Genomic DNA, 23544 nt, shown 5'->3' with positions numbered 1-23544 from the left:
GATGAACTTTAATCTCCTGATGCCTTTCTTTTTAAAAAGTCAGAAAAATAACATAAAAATACAACTCCATTTCTCTTAATTTAGTATTTCAAGCTGGTAGAGATTTCATGTTAATGCTTACTCATGTATAAAGAAATTCTCTGCAGTAAAAAATACCTATTCCTTACCATTAAACTACCTGTGTTTTAGAACCAAAGGACATAACTCTTCATCATCCTACTGTCACTTAATGTAAGATAGTGCATGTAAAAATGGAGGATAAACCACTGATATTTTGAGAAGAGTGCTCATCAGAGCTTTTACACAGATGTGAATGATTATAAAGAGTGCTAGGCAGTAAAGAATGAAGCCTCATCCTCCCTAACCCTTAGCATCATGCCATTAGAAGGGTCTGTTGAATTCTCACCGTAACCCTGTCAACAAGTAACCTTGGGTGATCTGGTGAAAATCTCAGCTGAAAAAGATTCAGAAGTAGACATTCATGCTGAATTTTGTTCAGAAAGGGATAAGCCTTCCTGACATTTCTTTCAGGGTGTTTGTATACCATTGCAAAACTGATCAGGTAGAATAGGGGAATTTTTGTCTCTAACTGAAGTATCAGGCATTATCCGTTGCCGAAAGCATGATAGGAGACTTAATTATTCTACTCTGGCATGGCAAAACCTGCGGTGAATTCTTGTAATTAGGCTGACTGACACTGTAAGCATAGCTTGCCTACTCTGTTAGTCATCTCTTAAAAAGAAATTGCTGTAACTCTTGTGGTTACCTTGACAATCCACAGTTTAAGCTATTTTTTAATGCAAGTTTACCACAAAAGTGCATGCTGTACATTACAATCGAATGGCTCCAGTAAGACTGCTAGCAGAAATTACATTGTCATTTACGTAGAGTAGGCAATACATATGCAAAACAATATGGAAATGTTCTTACCATTCAGCAAAGCAATTTGTAGAAGTTATATGGATGTGCATGCATTTCTTCCATGCTTTTAGATTCCTGCTGTCCCTGTGTCCTCATTTGCAGCAATAATCAGTCTACATCAAATCTAACATAATTAAACTGAACAGAATGGCACTTTCTTTAACAAGGGTAATTGTTCATATGTTGCCCCTGTGTAATGAGTCACCATAAACAAAAGGATGTGTTAATAAGTTTGCACAGCTGGTATTTTGGGCTGGATCCTGGCTAAATAAGGACAGCTTAGCAAAACATTCCAAGCATTATGATGTTTCAAGCCACAAGATATACTCTATTAGGAAGGAGATTTTCCACTGCAACGTTTATCTTCCCTTGCACTTTCAGCATTAGCAGCTGAGAAATGAAACATTGAGAATTCTCTCTACTGCGGGAAGGTGAAACAGGTTCACCTTGACAAACATTTAATAAAATCATATCTTTGCCCAGTATTTTTCATAATGGAACTGAGTACTCCCCCATTTACACGAGGTGGCTGGACAGTTCTAAAACCTAACACACTTCATGCACATACCTAATTGACAGATGGATTTTGGTCAGGTTTGTGGACCTGACTGAGAAATTAATCACTGCTTTGCTCTAGCTGCTGCAGTTACTCAAACAGTTTTTTCAATTCTATATAATAACTCAACAAAAATGTAGCAGGAATGAAGAAATGAAGAATTTTGTACTACGGAGACATTACCTTAGAATGACTGTGAAACCCTGATGGGTTGCAAACCACCTTGTGTATTCGCATAGTGCTATTTGGAGGAGAGGGGGAAATAATCATAGTAAACCATTGGGAGGATATTTCCTGAAGTTTAGACAATATACACTGATAACGTTAATTTCCTACTTGAAAAAATATACCTTGAATTGTAACATGGGCTTCAGAGGGCACAAAGCTACAGATGGGGTTGAAGAAACTCTATTTTTGCAGGCAGATATATTCTGCTTATTAAGTGCCATGAAGCACTTTCCCATATAAGCATCATGGCGGACAGAATTCAGCTGGAAGCATACTGTTGGGATTTCACAGATCAGAATTATTTGGAGTTCAGGATATCTACAGCCTTCTAGAAAATGCCCATCTGATTAAAGGCTACTTTAAAGAACGATTTTAGAAGTGTTTCAGTCATGCCCTTGTTTGACACCAATGAAATAACTCATCTGCATCCATAATGTGAATCTCAGCAACTCAAATGTTCAACAAAAAACTGAGATGATAGCTTCTGAGTATGTAGTCACTAAGTAAAAACCTGTAGCAGTGTGTACAGCTGCAAATGCTGTGGAAAAAAATAATCCCAAAAAATATGAAGCATGATACAAGTTAAAACCTTTTGCCATAACACTGTTCCTGTGAAGAATGGGAGACCATGGATGCAAAAGACAGCTGTCTCCAGTGACACTGCCACTCAGCCTTGAGGTAGTTACTGAAAAAGTGTTAGCCCAGTAGGAAGAATGAGGCTAAGCTTCAACTTAATTCAGAAAAGCAGCAGGAAAAAAGGAAATGGATAGTGAGTATCCAAGTTCTGAAACAGAAGATACTGCAGGCAACAAATGGCTCACACACTGCTGCAAGAGGAGCTAAGCATCACACGGAAGCAGACAGGAAGGTAGAAAAGACAAAACTGTTGGGAAATGGGATGTTTCTGTATTCTGAGTATTACTGATCGTTCATGTGCTGAAGAAAAATACACCCAGCCCTGTCATGCTGCAAGCAGATGTTTTAAAGTATTCTTGGTGAAATATTTTAGACAGCTAGTCGCATCTGTGATAAGAAATCAGAGAGGAGGTGAAGTCTTTCCTGCTGCATCATAGGCTTTTTCTGGTAATATCTGTTAGCTTACCCATTTCCTTACTAAATACCAGTTTGTGCTGAGTGTTCTGTAACACTGACCTCTCATTAAGTGCCACCAAACTACAGTATGAAAATTTAGTGTCTGGCATGGCAAGTGGCAAGTTGGGATGCCTTGCTGCAGAAGCAACGTGAGGCGGCTAGCAGTCAGGCACGTTGCCTACTGCTGCACTGACCATGCTTCACTGCCATATCCCTGCCAAAAAGCATACATCATCTTAGTGACCCTGAACCCACATCTGACTCATGTCAAAGGGAAACTGAAAACAAAGAAGTCAGCCAGGACCAGGGCAGGAAAGTGTATCAAAGCACATTCTTCATGGGGATTTAGGTAAGATAGGCTCAGACACCTAACTCATATATACTTTGCTTACCATGTGCCCATAGTGTGCCTTATAAGGGCCTCTTTATTTACATTAACTCTAAAATTACATGTGTTAAAGGATGAAGGAGGTGTAATATTATTTCTCCTTCTCCCTATGATCACAGGTACCATATCTTCAAGACAGTGGCTATAATCTGAAGCAGGGCCTTCAGGACTTTTTCTGTCAGCTCATCTGAAAAAGGATGTCAATAACCATCTGGAAAGTGGCTATTTTAAACCATAGCTGTCATTCAACTGTGGTGGTTGTGGCCACCTGACTAGACCTACAAGCCTGTCTGAGCCATGCATGAACATTAGAATGGCTCCAGGATCCGCGGGATCTGCCCTCGGCCTGCAGGATCACGTAGGGTTATGTAAGCTGGAAAAGTTACACATTTTTAACATGTAAGGCCTAGAACAATGCACTGTCCCCCTCTGCATCATCTTGGGACATGCACGTACAGCCACGACGCCTGCGAGTTAGGGATTTCAAGGCAGGGCATGATGTGATCATCAGAGGAATCAAGAGCAGCAGTACGTACCCAGTGCTCATTGAATCTTGTGACCATCCCCAAACCAGCAGGAACTGCATGGCTGATTCAGTCAGACCTCATGTCTTGGCTCTTGAAATCATACTGCTGGTATCTCCCCAGCTGTCTCAATATTGTATGTATACCAGGGCCTTCGGTGGTCTCTACAGGCCATACAAAACCACAGATTGTCTTTCGGCTCAGGTTATATTCATGTAGGTAGTGGACTTTGAAACTTACTCTACCAGCCAAACCTAATTGCAGGAAATGTGGCCAAGATGATAACACTTAATGCTAAAACAGCCCTAGGGAAATCCTCAACAGCATTTACTGATATGTCACCATATTTCTTCCCTGTTTCCACTACGTCTGCTTGTTAAAACAATCTTATTCCACCTCTTGACTCTTAATCCCAGAATCTATCTGCTCAAGTGGCTAGAAAGTATTTTTTTTCTTTTCATAACAGCATTTTGAAACAAGCCCCTGTAACTTGGGCATTGTCTCATAGTGTAAGCACAGGCCTTATGGACTTCCATACATTTCTGCAGCACTGAGTGATTTTCTATTGATTTTGTCTGTAAGCTACATCAACTGTTCAGCTGAAGATGAATCCTAGTATACACATGCATATATTTTCAACACTTGGTATAAACAACCACATAAGACACAAAAAGCCAGCTGGACTGGACAGATTATATGTTACATTTGTTATATATGTGAGTGTTTGTATTTATTATACATGTATATGTTGCCATTTGTGCATAGAACACCATTCTTACAATATACTGATAACTAAATATATGAACATTCTTATATTTCATATTCCTCCTTTTCTTATAGTTTTCTATGGGACGTGGTTTTTAGCTTGTGCTGAACAAGACAGACAAGGATACACAAATATTTGTGGACAACATCATATTGTTGCAGAACATTTAATCAAATCACTCTTCTTACATCCTCCAGTCTATACAGAATAGACAATACAATCTCCTAACACAGATACTGAAATGTATTTGGTAGCAGACATGGGTTTATACAACATACATAGGACTGATAAGTGATGCAAATGTATACAGGAAGCTTGGCTCATTATCAAACTCATCTTCCTTCTCCAGCAAACTCATAATCTTTTCTATCTTAGAAGCTTGAATTCTGCCTAGTTTACCTGCATGGTGCCTCTGGTCAAACCCAAGGAATGACCGTATTTCATCATTAAACTGAAATCGTATTGCAAAGACCTCTTTTTCAGTTCACTTAGTGTAGATCTTATTACAGCACAGTCTCTGACTAATGCCACAGAAATGCCTGCTGGCTGTGGGTTCTGGTAATAGAACAGCATACTTCCATACATCAACCACCTTTAGGACAAATATACAGTCTGCTTAAAATATCTGAAAATTAATTTGCATGGCCAATCTTACACAATGTTTGTTGTGGATCTCACCAACATCCTTCATTCTATCTGTTAGAAGTTATGCTGCAGCTTCTAGGGCAGTAGTAATAATAGCACCCTAGTGGCATGATCATGAACTGGTATTACGCACTGTTTGTGTGTGTTTCTTTAATTATAGCATCATCTACATTTGCTCTGGGCAGGTCATTTTCTTACAAAGGTCATTTTCTCATGGGAGCCTAGCATGGACACGATGACAGCTTACTTCCTATGCTGTTACGGCAACCTATTTTTCACTTTCTAATTTCTAAGTTTCTACATTCTACAATGCATACACATGGCCATGTTCTTTTACATACTGCTACACCTTCAGATTGCTATGCTTCAGATTTGTAAAATAGTGTATTGCAATGTCAATGAAGCCCATTATCATTTCTGGCTATGGAGCTCATGGCACAAGGAATCAGTGGGAAAGATCATCCCTTTTTCTTTAAGGACACTATGATTGTCCCACCTGAAATAGAACTAATGCATTTTCCCTCTTTTCAACCGGACACTTTATTTAGATTTATTTCAGCATTTCTTCTGAAAGAGCCAGGCATTCACTTGTGATAGGTGGAAGTATTCCCGGAGAATGGAATCCATCACCATCAGTTGAGCCAAAAAGGCACTGATATGTTAAAATTGCTCTTATCTTTTGACATAAAATGTCACCTCCTGAGTTGTACATTAATCATTGCATTCAAGATTATCAGAGGTATTGCTGACCATGGTCTAACACTGATTTGCCACGGAGATTTGCAGTGAGTTTTTTTGCTTCCTAGCAACTAATTGGATGGAAAACATTCCTTTGATAGTCTCTATCTGTGGTCATCTTAAATTAAAATTTCATTCAGTCCTGCATTTGACCTTTTTTTTTAATATTGATAATTTTCTGAATTCCTGGAATTGAATAAAAATGAGCTTACAATGTTTCACCCCCTCTGACAAGGCACTATAGGTACCAAAAATCTGTAACACTGGTGCTCTGGCACCACAAATCCATACACCAGCTTACCCAGTTCATTTCCCAATGCCTATTTCCTACCTTTTAAGAGGTGCTTGACCAGTAAGTATTATCCACAGACACTAGTAAAAATTAAAACATAGAAGGACAGAAAGAGATTTTTTTTTACTCTCACAAACAAGGTACTTTTATGAATAAAGAAAATACTTTGAAAAGCCACTCTCTACTTACCACTGCTCCCCTTATCTCTAGAGCTTTTTTCTCTTTTCTTCTCACGATTCCTCCTTGACTGCTGCTGTAGTTTTAAAGAAACAGCACAGCACATGGTACATTTAGAAGCTTAATCAAGGAGGTTCCCATAGCACAAAGAAGGTGCAACTGACTGAGAAATAATGAGACTGGGAAAGACCAATCAAACTTTGGAGGAATATTAGGGAAAAATGGTACTATCAGGTACCAATTATTGAAGTGACCCAAAAGATATCATAAAAATCTTCTTGGATTATTAACACACAATTAGATATAAACCGAGGAATGATTCTATGCTTACAGGTAGAAGGATTAATCAGCAAAATATAACTTTATGACATCCAGGAGCAAATTGTCAAGTACCAGTTTATCGGATTCTGAAGACCCTGTCTTATGTGCTCTGATACAAACAGAAGGAGAGTTTTCATCCAAAATATAAATCATTCAAATACATTTACTTGTCAGCAGTGTAAACTTTATCATGTATTATAAAACAAACGCAGCAAAAAATTGTATGTTAAGAGCAGCAGGGATAGATGCCACTGGGAAAATATGTCAGAGCTGCCCCACCAAATTCCTGATACTCAGCTTCCCATCTGGTACCTCTAGACTTTGTGGAGAGCAGATTGCACCTCTGTGGCTACAGCAGCTAGATCTTGTTCACAGCAAAGGGGGTAACCACTGAAATTACTTTAAAAACACAGTATTGCATGATGTCTTACAGACCTTCTCTAATTTGAGAAGCATATTCAGCACTTTCCTTCAAAAAGTGTGGTCCAAAGTAGACAGCAGAGCTGTAGCCAATCAGTTGAAACAGAACTTCAGTTCCATTTTATGCAAGTTCTGCTAAATGCAAGTAAACAACTTTATTTTGATTGGCCTGAGTTGAGAGAGTATTTAAACTCAGTGACTTTAGTAGCTTTGCATTCAAAAGAATGCAGCAGAGAGAACACCACCTGATCTTTGTTAATTTTCATCTAAGTAAAACATTTCAGTCTTTTCTAATAGTGCAGAACAAGAGAAGGAGTGTAACATTCAGAGTCCTGAAAGCTTTACAGAAAGATTCAATATAAAGAAATGCATAACATTATGTCAGTACTGGTTAGCAGTAAATTAGATAGCATCAGATTTATTCTGTCTGTAAGGCCCCCCCCAAAAAAATATTTCTTATTTGTCAAAGTAAATAATGTTGGTCTTCCCACACAAGCAAAATAAAATTCTTTTAATAGTTAAACAATCTCTGAAAGGATTGGGCTGAGAGCTATTTGAAAGCTATTATTGACTTAAAAAATCAGAACAATTTGATTTTGTTCCTAATTGCCACAACACCAGCACAGAATAGTGATTACAGTGAAAGCAAGATTGGGATCCTATGCTGTGGATGCAATGTGTTGTATATTCATAGAGAGATAGATAGGCTGCTATAGATTGTGTTCCCATGATCTTTGCATTTTTCATCATTGCACTCCACCTGCCATTTTACCAGACAGTGTTTGAAGAAACTTATGCCTCTCTTCATTATCTGCTTTAGATAGACTATCTGAAAAATGTTATATTATCTACAAATGATGTCATTCCACCCTCCTTTTGCTTTTGAGGACAATTTAAAAATATATTTATAATTAGATTTAATAACGATTTTAGGGGCTCCTGCTGGTAACCTCCCACCACTGTGAAGACTGTCTATAATGAGGTGGCTAGAACAGAAGACAGTCTGATGTTGACTTCAGTGTGTACCTGAGTTCCAAAGGCTTTAAAGATACTTTTGCACAATAATAAAAGAACCAGGGTATGTCATGAGCATGGACACGCACACAAAGGGGCCTTACTAAGCAAAGGTGTTCCCTGAGGCCCCATTTTGCCATCCTTAAGTTAGCCTAGCTGTTACAAAGGATGTGCAGCATGAGGACAGTAGGGTTCAGTGGCATTACGACTTCTGAAAGTTTACATAATTGTAATAACAAAATCTGCAAGAGAAAAAGGTTACAAACAGATGTGATAACCCCTTTTATCCTACACTTTTGACGATTTGTTCCTAGGGAACTCAGTGCAAGAGCAGGCAGATACAAAGTTCAACACACTACGGGTTTGATGAGATAAGAAAAGTCATTAACAGGGGAGAGAAAAGGAAAGAGAACATTTAATAATATATGTGCCGAGACTATAAGGGAAAGGTGGTAGTGGAGGGAGCTGGATGCTGTCCAACTGATTGATGGAAACTAGATGACTTCATAGAGCTGCTGAACTTTATCATGACATACACTTGACCCCAGAGACATTTAAATCAAAACCCTGCTAAGCCTAGAGGAGATTCTATCCTTGCAGGCAAACAAATTAAATGCTTCAATACAGTAATAAAACATCTAATGATGGACATTTGTGGCTATTGTCACATGCTTCACTGCGTTTTACTGGTCTGTCTGACACAACAATTACCCCAGCTACCTAGTAATATACATATCAGAGTGGCTGATTTGTAGAAAAGTACCATTAGGAGATCTAAATTTATAATACATGCAATACCCAGCACATTGGGTGATGCAAAAAATCATCTTTTTCCACAAAAGCAATGGGAAAGGTTAAGCAGATGCTGCCTCTGGAACTTTTCCACACTCTTAGAAAGATAAAAGTGTATCTGATCCACCCCAGTGCACCATCTTCACCTTATTTAAAAACTCAAATAGAAAATATTAGAACACATTTTCAACACAAATGTAGTTAGTTTCCTCTGGCTAAGAACATAGAGGGACTCCACAGAAGCCCTCACTCAAAAGGCCACACAGCTTTCCCATACCAGACTTAGCTGTTCTTGAATTAGTTTTGTCTTTCTGTGAATGAATCGTAACACTGCTTGTTGCAGAAACTTCCCTCCCTGTTCCTCCTCTTTACTGATAAGATAGCAGAGCCGCTATTAAAAGGACACCAATTAGCCCTACCAGTCTGCCCTGATATGTCTGAAGAGTAATGTAAAAGTCTAATGTAAACCTTTCAAAAGTAACTTTCTCTTTCACAGCTATCATTCCCCATTCCTTCTCTTTGCTACCTGTTCTCAAAGTATTGCTGCTGCAATCCCTTTGAGCACAGTTCTGCTGGCCAAAACAACCTGGAGTACATGCTACTATTTCATTTACTGAAATAGCCAGTAATTTAAATATTCAAGGAATCTGGGATGACTGTCTTCCTGGCCTGAACAAGTCTGTTAAAACAGGAGACATTTTGTATGTGCCCTGTACGGATGTCCTGAACTAAATGATCTTCATGCACAGAATGATTGATATGCCTTGAGTTCATGGATCTTCTCTAAACATTGAATTAGAAAGTATTTCTAAGCTTCTTATTCCTCATTAAGTCTATGCAGAGCTGTCAAAAAAAGGATTCATAAGCTTCTGCTTATGTACAGAATCCAATTCACTGCTTCCCTTCATATTCCTCCTCCTTCCAAAGCACTTTAAAAAAAAAAAGTACTCTAATCTTCTTACTGCACCACAGTTCTTTCTGATTAACCACCACACTCTGATCGAGAACATGTAGACATTGCAGTTTTGTCTCCACATCTTTCATTCTTTATTGGCTTTATGTTAAGTTTTTTAATTATGTATATTTTCTTTCACTCAGAAATGGGCTTCTATTACCAAGTCATCTTTTATAAATAGTAAAATAGCCATATATAGCAAAGACTTAATCACTACAGGTCCCAACAGAGTGCTTGATATATAGAAAAATAGCATTCTTTCAATTGCTGTCTCATTTGATGGGAAATAGATTAGGCTTGAATTGCCTCTGGAAACATTTGATTTACTTGAACATGCACAGTTTCGATAACCAAAAGTTAAAATAATTTTTATAGTATTTTTCTGTCTTTATTCATTGCTTTTTGCACTACAGTTGGCATAGCTTCTCCTGAACCAACATGCACTTTTTCTGGCAGCCCCTTATCAAGCATTGGCACTCTTATTACCCAGGAGGCTCTGGCACAGTAGCAGATAGTGTTTGGATGATTAGTCAGTGTCACAAAGATGAGAGTAAAATCCAGAAACAATAAGTACAACATTAACACTGGTAGGCTTAGAAAGAAAGAAAAAAAAAATACAGAAAGTCCTGGAAAAAAATGACATTGTTCTTAATCAAACAGACAGTTATAAACCTAATTAGCTTTGATTCACAGAGAGCTAAGGTATTTTGTGTTCAAGGACATTTTTAAAGATGATGCTTCTGCGTTTACTTCCCCGGAAATTAATTCTGACCTTTGTTTCACTTAAGAGTTCTAAAAAGTTAAGATGTCTGGTGCTTATTATCCTGCCCATTGACTTTTTGAAATTCTAGGCTGATTTTACATTTTAAATGGTTCAAGTCCATGCCTGACCCACAAGAAGATAGTAAACTAAGTTTGGAGACCTCGCCCTAAGTCAAGTTCACTTTCAGAAAAGTGTATCACATAAAGTTATGCTATGAACTTCATATCAGAGTATCACAGTGTTTTTTTCATTACATTGACCATGCTAACAAGCCTGAATTCATTATCAGCATGCCATATTTCACAGAGATATTATCATTGTTGAGGTTGATCTAGCACAGATTATTAAAAGCAGGAGTGAGTTTTTAGATTATTTGTAAAAATTTCATAGGAGAATCAATATGATGGTCTGTCAATCTGCCAAAGATCTTATAAATTTGTAGACATTTAAAAATAAAAAGAAGGTGAATAAGAATGACTAGAAAGAATAACAGATTCTGAAAATTATGTCTGATTGGCATAGCAGCAACTTCATGAGATTATTCACATGTTTTAACACAAAAGATCATGAAGTCTCCACAGGAGACAAAGAGGTCAATAAGGGAAGAAATACATAACAAGAAAAGTTCTCTGTTCAATTACAGAATGCAGGAATTATAAGAATAATGAGAATGTGTGAGAAAGGCATAAGTGCTGCCATGGCTACAAGATTATCTAAATAGGAATTTTTACAAATAACCAGAATAATCCTTCAAAGAGAACATACCAATGAGAGAGAAATTTTAGCTGTACTTGTGGAGTAGGCAGAGCCAGACAGTGTGTTCCTCAAAGTTCTAGCGAGTAGATGGGACACTTTTCCAGACTGCAGCCTCTCCATGAATTACAGTATTAAAATTAAAGCAATTTTAGGAGAAGTGACCAAAAAATGGCAGAACTCTAGTCTTTACAAATAAAGGGAACAGAACATTTATTGCAAAATAAATGTCAATAAACTCAGGGAGTTGTTAGGCAAGTCTAATGACAAAAGAGATTAAGGAAAGTTGGCAGTTCCTCAAAGGAACAAATCAGGAATGCAAGATAACCCATCCTACTGCAGGCAAGAGTTGGGATGTGTGGTCAGAATCAGATCTGGATGTCTTTTTCCATGATTTCAACCTCAAGGAAGCATACAGAAAGTGGAAAGTAAAGTAGATTACACAAAACCTGTAGACAAATACTGTATGCATACAAAGAGAAATCAAACAGGCCAAGATACAAACTGAAGCACATCTCACAGGTAGTATCTAGAATATCAAGAAATAGTTATATAAAGAAAAGGCTACCCAACACAGAAGAAAATCTATCCAAAAAATAGTGCCATGCGAACTGGAGTCCTTAAAATAATTTTTAGACATAAGGTAAATAAACATAAGTTGGAGAGTTCAGATGGAAGCAAAATATTTCAGACTGGCTGGGTGCAAGATTAGGAAAATCAAAGGAGAGAGTAAATCTCAGGCCTGTTTAAAGTTACCCTCAAGAAATAATGGAAGAAAGGTGAGGTAACAAGCAGCTAACAAAGGGAACTTTGCAATGCCCATCATTCAAAGGATAGGGCAAGAGGAGCTGAAGAATTAATTAATCAAGATCAGTTGATTTACTTCAACTCATAGAAAGATATAAATAATGAAACAATGATTGTGACTAACTAGAATAAAACTGGAGGACTAAAAATCAAGACAGATGTCAAAAAGAAATAATTTCAGACAAACCTGATTTTTTTCACCAACAGGAAAACTACCTTTGTGGAAGGAGTAACAGGAATGTTGAATAATTTGTCTTTAATAGCTTTGACACAATCTTTATTATTGCAATATCAAACTACCATAACATGCATTAGCTCCCATAACTACAGGAAGGATGCAAAACAGGTTTCATGTTGAAAAAAGTGTCATACATAATTCTTTAGCAAAATGGAAGGACAGATCAAGTGAGCTTGTACAGGGGGTCTGTTCACTCTAGTATCTTCAAGATTTTCATCAACACCCTAAAGAATAGTATAAATAATATGCTTATTGACTTAACACATTACGTGATCCTGGAAAGCATGAGAGGTATATTAGAGAATAATTTGCTCATGAGAAAGTGAAAAAATAACCTAAATACTACGCTATTTGATAGGTGCAAGTAAAGTACCTTTGCAGGTATATTCAGTGACACAAATAAAAGATGAAAAATAAATAAGGAAGCAAGCATTTTAAAGGCAAAGGATCTTGGTAATTTCTGAGAAGTTAAACACATCAATAATGACATAGCAAGAAAGGCAAATATCATTTCAGAGCGTAAACAAAAGTGTAATTTACAATTACATGAAGCAATACCCTTTCACTTGGTTCGGTATTGGTAAGGTCTCAGCTTGAGAACTGTGTTCTGCACATTAAGAGCATTCACCAGTTGGAGACTGTCCAGAAGAGAGCAATAAGAATGATCAGAAGCTTAAAAAATGTGACCTATGGGGAAAGACTGACTGAACCAAGGAGCAGGTAAATCTAAACAAGAGAAGGAGGCTCCCTGAGTGAATATAAAATACCAGTAAAGGTAAAAAGCTGCTGCAAATAGGAATAAAATGATCTGTTTTCTGTGTGACTGTAGAAAAAAATAGTAGCCTGAAGTGGCAGAAAGAAACACAACAGAAACCTTTCTAATGGTGCCAGTGATAGAGCACTTGAGTAAATAAACTATGGGTGATGTGGAGTCATAAGCACTGCAAATCTTTAAAAGCAGCTAGGCAAATAGCTATCAGTAATAAAAGGTAACATTAATGCTGCCTTGCAACTAGAGAAAAAGGGTAGTTGAAACCCCAAAGTTTCTTTCCTAACAAATATTTTATGACTTCATGAGTACATATAATATGCAGAACTTAAGGTACAAAGAGGAAGATGAACTCTTTCATATTGGTTTCTATGACACATTAGCCATTTCAGACATGGAAATGATTTTTTGTTAGCCATTTCTTGCTTCTCTTGATCTACCAAATATATCAAAAAGCTGTCAGTTTACAACTGAAAGTAAGGGCTTGTATTTTTTTCTTTTTGCTATCAGGTGAAACATAACATAACCCTTAACAACTATGATGTTGCCTCACTCTTAAATGTGTGCACTTAACCTTCCAGCCAAACAACATTTCATTTTCTCGTGGCTCAATATATCACACATATAGCTTTTAAATTTGTTTCTGTGCTCACCCAAACACCTCAGATTCAAACCATTTTTCATCAATTGAAGTAAACTGAGGATGTGGCAGTAACATTACTCAGCAAAGACTAAGGGGAGCATTTTGATACTTCAGGAAATTACTGATGAAAAATGGACTTGTAGTGTCCACTGTATCACAAGATGATAAAAAGGTCTAAGACAAGTAAGTGGAAGTTTTAATCAGGTTGTAAAAGCAATGCTAAGAGAGGTTTGTACAGACATAAGTAACTAACACACTTGCTGAGCTCCTAGAGAAACAGGTCAAGGTTGTGTGCCATCTTACATGCACTTTGAAGTCAAAATGGATTATGTGACTTTGACAGCTTCACGAGGGGGAAGGAAAGCTTTCTGGAAATAATGAAAAAAATTGCAAATACACTAGGAGTTTAAAATATGACCAGGGAGTTTGTCTCCATTTTTTAAGTACCCAATTTGAAAGCTCTTTTAAACACTGGGAATCATGATTTATACTCATAATTTCTGCATTCCAACAAGATGGGTCCAAGTTATTTTTGGATATATTATAAAACCCTTAATTAAATTGTTCCTATGAATTAAATGATCACATCCTACCTATGATTAAATTTTTATTCTTTACAACAAAAACAATTCAAGGGAATCAGAGCTAATAGAACAGAAAGGGATTGTAAGAGCAGGCTGATCTGGGGGAAGAGAAACTAAAGAGAGGTGTGCTGAAGCAGGAATTTGATAGGAAACAGTCATGGACACCATGGGAGATGCATATAGCAGAGGAAGAAAAAGGAAGGATCTGGATTAAAGTCTGTGCTGGTACGGGAACAGGCACTGGGAAAGGGAAGAGGATGTTATCATTTTATCAAACATGATCCTTCCTCTGTGTGTGTTTGTATGTGTGTACATGATTGGAAAGTGTCACAAATTTGGAAAACTCTGTACTGAAACATTTTGCAACCTTAGGGAGACTGAGACTGAGAGGAGTTTTTAAAAAGGGTTGTCAGTGTTCCTTGGCTCTTCTTTCCTTCACGTGTTGGTATATAACAAAATGTATCAGAACCACCAGAAAAATAAAGTGCATTTTCCAACTGAACCCAGTTAGGAACATAGGAAAAAAAGGAATATAAATTATATTGACTTTTATATTTATGTTCCTTATTGAGCTAAACCTCCTTAGTAGGAAAGGAGGAAAATATTTTTTTTCCATGAGATTTACTGATATTTTTATATTGTGTCAAACAAAGTAAAATTTTGATTTTTCATCACAATACCAAATTTGCAGCCAGGAAATAGATTTTACAGCAATCTTGGACCAACATTCTCAAAGATTTGCTGACTTTTTTGTTTTACCAGAAATATAATTTCTCCCCTTAATTCTACTTCTTTGTCACCTTCACTTAAACAAGATTAAACAGAAAATGTTTCTTTATTTTGCATTTGTATTATGTATTGCACCAAGAACCTTTCTACCTGAATGTTTGTTATTGTGTTATCTTTCTTCAGTGCAGCATTACATGTAACAGCACTGAAAAAACTCTATAATGAAAATAATAGCAATTACAAGTAGCTTTTTTCATATTTCTCACATGTTTAACATCAACAGAGGAAAAAGTTGAAAGCCTTCATAGAAATACTTACCTCTTCTACAATGCAGAAAATGTGCTGTGTACATGAATGCATCTCTGTAGCTGCTAACTGTCAATATTGCATACTGTGTGGGAGAGGAAATACTGCTTGCAGCTTTTTTTAGCAGAGCACAAGCTGGGAAAATTCACGTGTCCATTCACTGAAAATTTCTCAACGTATGCTAACAGATGATATTTTTGTTTGTTTGTTTTGAGAATGTATGTTTAATTTTAACGGTTTTTAAACACATAAAGGTAGATAACCCAAAGTCTGCTGTTTGGGACACTGCTGCTGAAAACACGGACTTCCACTGAATCCCGTGGAAGAGGGTAGATGTAAACACCTGACTGCTAAGTAAAATATGTTCTGCAGTCTACTTGGAAATGTTTGGATGTCATTCTTGTTAGTCTGAACAGCAATTGCATGCGTGCCACAGAGAGTGTGGAGGACAGACTTAACAGCACTGGTATTTTTGTTCAGCGCACACAGTACCTATTTATCAGTCTTACACTGGTCATTATCTTTTTTGGTGTTGGAAGTTCCATTAAAAAACAGAGGCAATGCATTGTGTATTCAGCCATTTGATGTGATACATCAAATAGGGGCCCAGACCTTCTCAGGGAAGTGATGTGGAAGTTACTGCAGTGAAATCAATAAACTGAGACCATACCTTAGTTTCTCAGCCATCATGTTTCAAGGATGATGAAATTATAGTCTATAAAACTGGCAAATTGATATATAGATGAAGATGTTCACTTTTATAAATAAAAACATTTAATCCTATTTCAGGGATTCAAATTCAACCTAGAAAATAATTTTTTTCTCATTTTGGTTTAGTCTTATGATTCAATGTCGTCTCAACAGTGTCCTATCTTCATTTATGTCTCTTTCACTCCACCGCCTTCAAATTTCATCTCAAGCTGCAGTTCTGGAATCGCACTGAAAACAATGAAATGGCATACCAAAAAAAGATGCAAGCATTTAATTATGAACAAATTTTGTTGCTCGAATTGTTTTTCAAGCATACAAATATGCTGTTCAATAGAAGGAAAAAAATCAGAACTAAACAACTGATGTACAGAATGACTGACTTGCAAAAGTTTTTCAACATGTGAATTTCTTCAGTGTGTGATACTTCAAATGCAATAAAGTTTTGTAGATTATACTAGATTTTTCCCATCACATATGGAAAGAGAGTATTCTCTGATATGCTTCCAAATACAGACCAGCTCTTTGTTCCCTCCTCTCACTTTGTGCAGTAGTCCTGGAGAAGTCACCCACTCTTGGGTAAGCACCAAGTCCTTATCACTTCTCCAGCCACCACTCTGTTCACATTGACTAAGTAACATGTCACTGAGGACAAAGTGAGAAACAATGTATGCCATAATGCATTTGCAATACAGTTTTAGCTATAAGCCCATACTGTGGCTATCTGAAAGGACAGCACTGAGAATTCTTAATAAAAGCTCATTCAAAAAATTCACAAATGGTGCATTTTGCACTTTTCAGATATCTACTTATTTCAAAATAAATCTTTTTACAGTTAGAAAGCCTCCATATGCATGGATATTACTGAATTTTAATTCTGTATTGTGTAGTACAGTATGTCAGTCTCACAGCAACAAAAAAAAAAAAAAAAAGAGATAACTTTGTGTTTTGGGGATCATATCCTCTGGTTTCTTTACTTTCACTGAAGCAATGCTGAGTTCCTAACTGTGCCCCAAGTTGTACAATCACAACCTGGCTAAACTTTTGTGACTTTTTACACAAAAAAATATTCAGTCTCTTTGCAGCATCTTTTCCTTACATTAGACTATCTTAACCAGTAACATTGCAAAACTGCAAGGGGAAAGTCTGAAAAAAAGTTAATTTTGTGTAACTGCCATCACATGGAGACTAAAGTTTGCAAAATCACCTATGTTGATTTACAACTCTAGTTAAAATTCTTGATTTAGGGCATTTGAAGAATTTGGAGGTTAAAAATATACTCCTAATCCACATTTTCCACCTGTTGTTATGGAAATTGATTTCCATTGGAAAGTAATCTCAGAACAAGCAGAGTCTTTTGTTTTTGTTGTTGTTCCCAAATAGACACAGATTTTTAGTGGTTTAGTCACCATCTAAACAGGTCAGCTTCAATTACCTATACCCCAAGGAATAGCACTGAAACATAAAAATACAAATCACAAAATTGTAAGGTACACATGCAGTTGATTGTGCTGGTGGCTTGGTGTTATGATTATAGAAAGCAGTAGCCATTCAGCTGTGTATTGCCAGAGAGAAAGAAAGGTCTGGGAGAATTAATATGTACCACTGAGTGAAGCACTGTCATGCTTCACAAGGGGTGTTCTGCGTATCACAAGCTCCTTGTCACTGTGGGTGATCACACTGTGGCCTGGCAAGGAAATAGTTAGACAGAAATTTGGTGCAGCTTTAGTGAAAAAAGGCCACTGTGTGCAAGCTATGAAACGGCCTGTTTCCTTCACAAAGAAAGTTCACAGAGAAGTTTGGAAAATATAATGAATAATTTAAAACATTTCCAGAGAGATCTCAGAATAGCACACTATTGAAACAAGGCTGCAATCCCTCTTTATTCAGGCAGATACGGGGTTACCTGATTAACTTTAACCACATGCTCGGCTCCTACTGAAGTAAACAGGACATGAACACAAGCCAAATTATGTTACTGAAGAGGAATCAAGTGCTGAACTGAACCAGAACAAATAGTTTGAGTATGGCAAGTACTTCAGGAAGAGAGACGGGATATCTGTGTGCAGTTCAGTGATAAGCTGAAGGCTCTTCACTAATATCAAGGAAAAGGGATAGAGAAAACCCCAAGATTCTGGATTCCAGCAAATCACCGCGTCACTTCAGATGAACTTGTCACCTTGGGCTACCTTTCCAAGAACACAGAAGTCAATCTGTTGAAACTTCTGTACATAAAAAGCCTAACACCAATAGCAAAGCCTGAATATAGCAGTAGCAGCATTTCCTCCCTTATGAAGTTATCTTCTTGCCTGCAATGCTGCAATTCCCCCATGCTATGTATAATTATATCTTATGTAATAATGGCATCTGGTGGATTGGATTGGGGCAATATGTCACTCAAGAGCACTAATTTATTTGCCAAACATCTTAGCTGTCTGTGTAGCATTGCAAAGGAGTACAGGGAATAAACAAGCAGAGAAAAACTCTGATTTAATTGGCATAACACAGACTTGATGGGATACGTAGCAGATTTTGGAATATTAATAGGTTGTCCAAGGAAGGGCTGGCTAGGGAATAAGTAAGGGAGGTGGCGTTCTCTCACATATCAAATATGCAAACACTTGATTTGAGGGATGAAAGCTAGGAGATAAACCTGCTGCAAGGTGAAAAATGGGGAAAGAACACTATTCAGATGGCTGTATATACAGACCACTTGCCCGGAAGCATCATTGGGATGATTTTTTTTCCTAAATACCCCAAGGAATCATCTAAAGCATAGGACTAGGCATTGAAAAAAATATAAGAAAGGCAAAGAGCAGATCCAGAACAGCTGCCTAGTTGTTGGGATGCACTCACAATAGTTTGATAGAAAAATGGAGAAAGAAACTAGGAGGGCTGTTCTTGTGGGTTTGAGTCTTACCAGCTGGGGACAAAGTCAGGGAGGAAAGTATCTTCAGTAAGGGTGACCATGAACTGAAAAAGTGCCTGGCTAAGAGAAAGGGACTGAAGGAGAACAGAAAAATAAGACCAATTATTTTAAAGAGTGAATTTAGAAATTTCGTATGTAAGCTTTCATGGGAGAAAAGTCTAAGAGGAAAAAGTCTTAGAGGAAAGCTGACATTTCCTCAAGGAAATGACACAGCAGGCACAAGCTGTCCCAGGGCAGAGAAAAGTGTGGACTCCATGGCTCAACCGTGACCTCAGCTACAGAAAAGGAAGTATACAGAAGTGGAAATTAGGTTAGATTATAGAAGACTTGTACAAATGAGTAGATTGCATAGACAGAAAGTCAAAAAAAGCTAAAACATGACCAGCAAGAGAAAATAAAGAATATGAGAAGTAGAGTGTGTTAACAGTAAAAAAAGTTAGTGCGTTGCACAGCAGGGATGGAAAACTAACTACAGATGACAGTGGACCAAAGTGTTAAGGGCATTTTTCTATCTGTGTTTAAGAGGTCAGTTACAATTTAGTGGAGCAGTACAATTTAGTATCAGTGTCAAAGGCATAAGATCTCATAGTACAATTGGGAAAGACCATGTCAAGGAGACTTTGAAAGCAATATACATTTTATTAAGTTGCCCAGGCTTGATTAATTTCTTTCTAAGTAGTTGAAAAATTGTCCAAATGACTCCTATGGCTGTTATGTATATGTGAACTCATGGAGGAAACAGAGGTACCAGAGAACAGAATGGGACAAGATGGTACCCATATTTAAAATGAGAAAAAAAGAGCCCATGGAAGAAAACAAATCAGTGGCAATTAGTAGGGATCTCTGAAAAATACGTTGTCTTCAAAATAGTTTGGTTCTATCATAGGGTAGCATGTCTTGTGAATAGAGAAGAAACAGTAACTGTCATGTATCTTGACTTTTAATACAGTTGGAGATGACACTCTTACAAGCAGTTTAGTGAAATATGGCCTAGATGAAAGGTGAGCAACAAAGCAGCTGAATAATTGTACCAAAGAAAATATTAATCAATGGTTCTCTTTCAAGCAAAAGGATGCTGAATGGGGCTCTGCAGAGTCTATTCTGGATCCAGTTTTGTTCAGTACTTTCATTGAAATCAAGACAAAGAAATAGAGCACATATATATATATATATCTTGTAGATTACATGAAGCTGAAGAGTACAATAAGCTTCCTGGGAAATGTAATTAAAATTTAAATAGGAAAAAAATATGTGGAAGAAATTTGTGATTCAATAGCAGCAAGGAGAAAGTTATTGCAGATGATTTCATTTACATATTGGGCAGGAGTAATAAACTATCAAAATACAGGGTGTGTTAATGGAGATTAGGTAGTAAAAAAACCCAAAATCTGATAATTGAGGTGAATTGTAAACTCTACAGAAGTGAAAAATGTCATGCCATTGCGAAAAAGGTAAAACTCATTCCAGGAAGTAGAGAGAGTTGTACACACAAGACAAATGAAAAAATTCTCCCACTCCACAGCACTGGAAAGTCTCAGCTGCAATTTTGCAGCTGAGTTACTAGATTCTTTAGAAAAATATAGGACAACTATGACAGTAAAGAGGAAAATAATGGGAAAATAGGTGCATATGAGGTGAGTTTGGATCAACCTAGGTCATTTAGCCTAAAGAAGAAAATTTTAGGGGGATAATATGGCACAATATTAATATTGTAAAACATAAAAGGTTATTACTAAGAAGGAGGGAATAATCTGTTCTCCATGAGATAATGAGCATGAATTGCAGTCAGGAAGAGGACTGTGATTTTATCATAAAGATTTGTGAAGCATCCGAATAGATCATGTGGGTGGCTGTGAAGGCTCCATCACTGGATGCCTCCAAGACTAGATTAGAGGAACTTCTCTCAGGACTGAAATACATGTCATTGATTCCTCCACAGAGCCACAAGGCCTGCCAGCTGACCCCTTACGTTTTTTCCCAAGAACTTTTATTTTCTAGATTTCCCTCTGTTTTGTCCCTTCCCCCAGTAATCTGCAGATTTCCAGTATCTCCTCTTTCATTCTTGATCAGCTACCTCTTCATCTCCAATTTAAAGTTATTTGAAAACATGCTACCCAGTAGCAGCACTTTCCAGCTCAATTGTTGTAGGAAATGACAGGGTTCAAATCCTGGAGCAAGCAATTGAGGTATTTAGAACTCCACAGATGCCTATACAACTCTGCCAGATAGTGCAACAAATGTCCTCATGGACCATCCAGACATCCTTATTAACAAATCTGTCCCTCAGATGTCCTCTCAGTGATCCATCAGTACCTGGGGATACATGTGTTCAAAGCAGCTACATCATGACTATCTCACCACGGCTGTCCTAACGTCTTTCATGTGTTTCAAATGCATGCTGGCAGCCTTACTGCTTAGACCATGTCAAACACATTTTAGTCAATTTTCTTCTCCTTTCTTTCAGTTTCCTTTGAAATTTTTTTTAATATCTCATCTTCTCTCCATCTTTGATTCCTCTCCCTTCTTCACTTGTTTCATCTACTCCTTTTCCATTTAGTATGTGCAAAGGAAAAAAGCTGTTTCAGTCTTTTACCCATACTTTTGACTTTTCCCATGATTCTTATAACACCCAGATGCTGAATGAATGAATAACCAGTGACAACCAAATGCCAGATACAGCTAGAAATTCACATTTGTCCTTTAGCTTTACCTCATGCTACTGATTCCCAGATGGCTGAGGAAATCATGAGTTTTGATGAAATTACCTGCCACTGGATAGCATATATCCATTTAAGTAAATTCATTTTAAAAATCTGGGAAAATATAGATTTAAAAAATCTACACTAATAATATATATGTATTTTAGATATTAGATCTTACATAGATATTACATCTATTTTTACATATATAAAAATATATAGACAATAAAGCATTTGTAACAGCACCTCAGCTCCTATTTCAGCATTTTCAAAATAAAATATTTGGTCTTTATTTTGAAAGAACTTCAGTTTCCAACTTTCATATTTAATTCCATTAACAACTACAACACATTCCAAATCTAAAATGAAATATAACATTACAAATAGCCATAATTCTGTCACAGGACCAAATTTCAGTCTTTCCTCTCTGCTTTTTGATATTCCCTTGCTTTTACTTCTGTTTTCTCAACAGTATTTATCAGTACCTCAACAGACTCCTTCAAGGCTTTCTTGCATTAATGTAGAAAACACTACAGCAGTAGTTAGGATTTAATCATCCTGTGTCCCAAAACTGTCATTAATGCTATAGGCAACGTCTGCATTACTAAGTGATTTGGTGTTACAGGAGCAGAGCAGTAGATCCAGATGGTTGTTCTTGAGGCTCCTCTCATCTCCATGGTGTGTGATTCAGAGGGTTTGCTTTGGATTAAATTTAATCTGGTCTCCTGTGCCAAATACCTCCTTTACATATGCAGCTCTGAATATTGCCCTGGAGGGCCTTGTGGCTTCAGCCCATGCACTGCTCTGGAACCTAATGTGAAACACTCATGTGCTTTGGGACGTGGCTTCCAGCTGGGCTCCCCCTGGAAAGGGTCAGACTGGTTTACAAGAGAGAGCAGCTCTGCTGAATCCCCACGTTAGGTGAGTTCATGAACCACCACCATAATAAAGTAGGAACAAGTTTTTGTTGGTTGCAAATATTCTGAAATTCAGAGCTTGTAGGATAAAATCTTGCTAAAAATGAATGATCTGGGACTGATTATGCCAATTCAAAGAAAAACCGACTGAATGGGGATGCGTGAAAACTGTGCCTACAGGTGAGTCACTTGCCATTTTACTTCTTTTAAGAGAACTTCTGCATTTATTGTGAATTTTCTACACTATGGCATTTTTTCTTTTGGGAAGGGGAGAAATCCTAAGGGCCTGAGCTGTGGATACGTCAGGGAGAGGAAGTTCCTACAAGAGGACAAATATATATCACTTTAAAAAATGGTTGCCTTTCTTCCGCACTCAAGCCTTCTTTTTGTACCCTGCGCTAAGTCTACTCTTTCATAGCAAGCACAGGACTGCAAGTACTGCTAGGTGGGCCAGCTGGTCTTTTGAGTTCACTTTCTGTCTTTCAGCCTGGGAAGTCCTCCACGAACAACTGAATTTCACAGACTCTGAAATGAAAAGCGGAGTTGAAACTTTGCGCCATTGCGTCCCACAAAGTGTGCAGAGGAGCATGTCCATGCACAGTACAGACACAGGATGACCCAGCAGTGCTCTTAACTAACCAAACCAAATCCTGCAGCAAGAAATCACTGCTGTCATCATTTTGGAGGGGGACTTAAGGAATGCTTACAAGCAGTTTCACCAATAGGATACTCCTTTTCATGGAGACTATGTGTTTATTTTCAGAAATTTCTGCAATCACCGTGCATGTCTCACTTTGCCCATTTTCTGTATGCTGCTTTTAAGGGGTAGGAGATGGCAAAATCTTGCCTTCAGTTGAGAGACAAGAATGT

The sequence above is a fragment of the Haliaeetus leucocephalus genome, unplaced genomic scaffold (assembly GCF_000737465.1).
Source record: "Haliaeetus leucocephalus isolate CR32 unplaced genomic scaffold, Haliaeetus_leucocephalus-4.0 Scaffold819, whole genome shotgun sequence".
Classification (NCBI taxonomy): domain Eukaryota; kingdom Metazoa; phylum Chordata; class Aves; order Accipitriformes; family Accipitridae; genus Haliaeetus; species Haliaeetus leucocephalus.
Note: the sequence above shows the minus strand (reverse complement) of the source record.